Genomic DNA, 5,699 nt, shown 5'->3' with positions numbered 1-5,699 from the left:
CAATATGCAAGTATTAAGAGTCCCAAGGTAGGTGTGCAACTTACCTTCGAGAAAGGGATCCGCAGATTCTTATTTAAGCACAATTCTCAGGATTCGCCATCTCCTGGTTTTATTTGCTTCCCATGGGAGGAAAAATTATTACATGGTCTTAAGTCCTATAAAAGGGGTCTTCCTGAGAACCGACTTTTCACAGGGCCACAGGAGTTGTTTTACTCAATCCTACACATACAGATTCTTAAACTTGGCTGCAGTTTGGAATTACCTGAGGAATTTTCAAAACTAGCAGGTCTGAAATTTATCCCCCAGGGATTCAAATTTAATTTGGGGTGTGGCCTGAACATATTTTTTAAAGTTCTTCAGTTGTTAATTTGATGGCAGCCACCAGCAATATCTCACCTGGTAACCACTTAGAAATGCAAAGTCCTGCCCACCCTCAAATTTACTGAATCCGAAATTCAGGGTGGGATCCAGCAGTCTGTTTTAAACAGTCCCACCGAAAAAAATAAAAAAAAATAAAAAAAAAATAAACAGTCCCACCGGATGATTCTTATGCACACTGAAGTTTGAGAATAACTGTGGGAGAGGAGTGTGGATAGATAGGCTTTTAGTCCCAGTACCACAGATAAATAGCATGTTTCGCCTTCCTCTTACCCATGCTTGGAGAGAGAATTTATGTGATAAACTGTCAAAATGCTGCAATGTTTCTCAGCAGAAGGTGTAACAAGAAGAAAATATTCCTCTCTTATAGCTAGATTGAGAACCTCAAGAAAATCTCCTTAGCTGAGAAAATCTCTAGAAGAGCCTGCTTAAGTGCTTTCCTGTAGGCCACGCATGTTGGCTATCAGAAAGGCTTTATAGAGAACTTTAAAAATTCTGAAGCAAAAAGAAGAGAAATATATTCTGAAGGGAAAGGGAGAAGGAGTAGAGAAAAAGAGTCAGCAAGATGGCAGGAGCTAGATGACACTTTACCATTGCTCTCCACGTTTGGTTATTAAATGCTTGAAACACTTAGTGTGGGTGAATTCTCCAGAGACTCAAAGAGGTTTTACACCTAAATAATGGTGGTCATGCATACAGCCGTGAAGAACGTTAAGGCCAGCCTACATCTAGGTTATATTCTTGATTTTTAGATTGAAAGTAGCTGTAATTAGGATTATCGTGGTGCTCAGCTAGATTTGGGTTTGTTATGGTAACATTTTAAGAGACTCAGAGATTAAAATAAAACCTTTATTGACCAGTAATATAAATTAGTCACTGAACTAATGGGAATACAAGATAAAAAATTAGATCCTCCAGCTCATAAGAAAGGTCAAAATCCAGTGGTAAGATATATCTCACTATTTCCCAGTTATTATATTGTGTAAGGTCCATGCCCGGAAAATAAAATATCATAGGCTAGAGCCAAAGAAACAATATTGCTGTGGTTGTGGATGGGAGTATCAGGGAAGACTTACTTCCAAGAGGAGATCACATTTTAATCCAGCTTTTAAAAGTGAACAGATTTCCAAAGCTGTGCTCCGTTTAGTTGGAATAGTAAAAATGGCTGGAATATGGGATGACAAGTGCAGGGAATGAAGCTGAAAATGCTGATGATTAATTGAGGGAAAACAGGTTTTCACAAGCAAGAAAACTGCATTATCAGGTTTTATAATTTAGAAAGAACTCTGAAAAAAAAAAAAAAAGAAAGAAAGAACTCTGATGGAGGTTGTGCTAGAAAGGAAGCAACTAGGAGCATGAAGCCCACTCAAGTGATTCTAGCAATGTTCCAAACAAGAGAAGACAAGTGTCTGAAGCACCGAGAGTAATGAATTGAGTTTTGTTTCAGGTCCCTCAAGGTAACATCATGTCTGAGGGCAAACTGTTTGGCAACTGTGAGCTAAGATAACATCCAGACATTCATGTTCTGTATATTGAATGTACAAATGTGTTGAGAACAGACTGTAGGGTAGACATGAACAAAAGTAGAGACGGTGTGGAGGCCAACTGCAATAACCTAGGTAAAAGATGATGAAAATTTGGCCAAGATGACAGAAGTACGAGTGGTGAGAAGTAGTCAAATCCATTTTGAGAATACTGCTAAGTTTTGCTAATGGGTCTGATACGAAGTATGAGAGACAGAAGTCAAAGATGACTACAAGATTTTTGGCCTGAGCAACTAAAAGATTGCAGTTGCCATTAACAAAGATGGGGAGGGCTGAGAGGAATGGGAAGGGGAGGAGAAATAAGCTCAAGGTGCCAGTTTTATATCAGTAGGAAATATAATAAATTTACGTGAAAGATATTTGACTTGTGAAGATATTTGACTAGACTGGTTTAATTGATGGATGATGGTTGACTGTGGATCCATCTCCACTTATGTGACTTAAAATAATTCATCATACAAGGATCTGATTCTCTTTTTAAAAAATATTTTAATTTATTTGAGAGAGAGGTTGAACATGCAAGTAGGGGGAGGAGTAGAGGAAGAGGGACGAGCAGACTCCGCACTGAGTGCAGAGCCCAATGTGGGGCTCGATCTCACAATCCTGATATCATGACTTGAGCCAAAATCAAGAGTTGGATGCTGAGCTGACTGAGCCAGGTGGCCTGCTCTGATTCTTCCTAATCAGAGGAAGACATATCCATTTTAATTAAGTTTATTTAAGCTGAGCCAGAGATCTGTTTTTTATATTTATATTGCTAGGATAAAAGTTGATTCATAAGCAGATGAACCAACAGGTATAAACTGGAGTAGTGGGCACTTAATGAAAGTGTGGCCATCAACTTTTGTAGATGGTTTTTGGTATCAAAATCTAGAAATATATGAGCCCTGCAAGTATAAAAACTGTGCTCTTGACCTTGGATTCTTATAAGAAGTATGTCTACAACCCTGACAGTGAGTCTTTCATACATTAGGATCAGCTAATTTATTAAACATTTTTCATCTGAATGTCTGTTTTTAGTACTATTTTAGAAATTCCAGATGACCAACTGGGACTTATCTCAAGTATTAAGGATGGTTCAATATTAAAAAATCAGTTAATGTAATCCATCACATCAGCAGGCTAAAAAAAAAAAAAAAAAGTCACAATCATATCAATAGGTACAGAAAAGACTTTTGAACAATACCAAACATACATTTATGATGAAAACCCTCATTGAACTAGGACTGGAGAGAAACTTCCTCAACTTTGATAAAGAATTTCTAAAAAAAAAAAAAAAGAAAACCAGCCTACAGTTAACATCATACTTAAGCTGAGAAAATAAAAACCCACTAAAATTACGTACAGGGCAAGGATGTCTGTTCTTACCACTCCTTTTCAACATTCTGCTGTAAGATTTAGCTAATGCAATAAGCCAATAAAAGGAAATAGAAGGTATACAGATTGGGAAGACATAAAACTACCTGTGTTCACAGATCATATAATCATCTAGGTAGAAGATCCAAAACAATCATTAAAAAAAATTAATGAAACTAATAAGCAATTATAGTGAGGTTGCAGGATACAAAGTTAATATGAAAAATTCAACTGCTTTCTTATATACCAGCAATGAACAAGTGATATTTAAAATTGAAAATATAATACCATTGACATTAGCACCCCCCAAGATAAAGTATTTAGGTAGAAACCTAACAAAATATGTGTAAGATCTATGCAAGGAAAACTACAAAACTCAGATGAAAAAAAAATCAAAGAACTCAATAAATGGAGAGACAGTCCTTGTTCATGGACAGACTCACTATTCCCTGTTCATGGAGAGACTCAATATTGTTAGGATGTCCATTCTTCTTCCAACTTGATCTGTGAATTGAATGCAATCTCAATCAAAACCATTGTAGGTTATTTTGTAGATATTAACAGACTGATGCTAAAGTTTATATGGAAAGTAAAAAGACCCAGAATAGTCAACACAATATTGACGGAGAAGAACGAGATTGAAGGACTGACTCAACCCAACTTCAAAACTTACTATAATGCTTCCAGTAATAAAGACAGTGGTATTGGTGAAAACAAACGGATCAATGGAACAGAAAAAAAGAGTCCAGAAATAGACCAATATAATCAACTAATCTTTGACAAAGGAGCAAAGGCAATACAATGGAGTAAAGATGGGTCTTTTCAACAAATGGTGCTGGAACAATTGCACATCCACATAAAAAAAAATCTAGACATATACCTTATAACCCTCACAAAAGTTAGCTCAAAACAGATCAGAGGCCTAAATGTAAAATGCAACACTATAAACCTTCTTAGAGACAGTAAGAAAAAACCTAGATGATCTTGGGTATGGCAATGACTTTTTTAGATACAACACCAAAGTCATGATCTGTTGAAGAAATAAGTGATAAGCTGGACTTCATTACAATTAAAAACTGCTCTGTGGAAGACAGTGTCGAGAAAATGAGAACACAAGCCACAGACTGGGAGAACATATTTGCAAAAGGTATACCTGATAATGGACTGTGATCGAAAATATACAAAGAACTCTTAAAACTCAATAATGAGAAAACAACTCAGTTTAAAAACCTTAAGAGACACCTCACCGAAGAAGATACACAGATGGCAAATGACCATATAAAAACATGCTCCATATCATATGTAATCAGAGAAAAGGAAATTAAAACAATGAGATACCACTGCACACTTAGTAGAATGGGCACATCCCAAACACTGACACCACCAAATTCCGGCAAGGACGTAATGAGAATTCTTATTGATAGCTGGTGGGAACACAAAATGGTACATAGCCACTTTGGAAGATAGTTTGGCAGTTTTTTATAAAACTAAACATATGCTTATCATGTGACTTAGTAATCATGTTCCTTGGTATTTACCCAAAGGCATTGAAAACTTACCTCCACACAAAAACCTGCATACAGGTGTTTACAGCAGATTTATTCATAATTGGCAAAATGTGGAAGCAACCAAGAAATCCTTTAGTAGGTGAATGGATAAACCATAGTACATTCCGACCACGAAATATTATTTAGCACTAAAAAGAGATGAGCTATCACATCATGAAAAGGCAGGGAGAAACCTTAAATGCATATCACTAAGTGAAAGAAGCCAACCTGTAAAGGCTATATACTGTGTGATTCCAATTATATGACATTCTGGAAAAGGGGAACTACACAGACAGTAAAAAGGTCACTGCTTGGGGCACCTGGATGGCTCAGTCGGTTAAGCATCTGTCTTCAGCTCAGGTCATGATCCCAGAATCCTGGGATCGAGCCCCACATCAGGTGGGGACCCTGCTTCTGCTGCTCCCCTTGCTTGTGCACTAACTCACTCTCTCTTTCTCTGTCAAATAAATAAGTAAAATCTTTAAAAGAAAAAAATCACTGCTTGCCAGGGATGGGTGGGATAGTGATGAAAAGAGTACAGAGGGATTTTAGGGCAGTGAAAATACTCTGCATGATACTAGAATGATGGACGCACATCATTAAGTATTTGCCCAAACTCACAGAATGTGCCACACCAAGAGTGGACCTTAAGTAAACTACAGACTTTGGGTAATGATGATGTGTCTGTGTAGGTGTAGGTTCATCACTGCAACAAATGTACCACTCTGCTGGGGAATGTCAATAATGGGAGAGGCTATCTGGGAAATCTCTGTGCCTTCTGTTCAATTTTGCAGTGAACCTAAAACTGCTCTAAAAAATAAAGTCTTAAAAAAAAAAAACCCACACATAAAAAGTCCATAGAGGCAAACCTTGA

This window comes from Vulpes lagopus, chromosome 2 (assembly GCF_018345385.1).
Source record: "Vulpes lagopus strain Blue_001 chromosome 2, ASM1834538v1, whole genome shotgun sequence".
In the NCBI taxonomy this organism is placed as follows: domain Eukaryota; kingdom Metazoa; phylum Chordata; class Mammalia; order Carnivora; family Canidae; genus Vulpes; species Vulpes lagopus.
The sequence above is the reverse complement of the archived record's forward strand: the minus strand, read 5'-3'. Positions refer to the sequence as shown.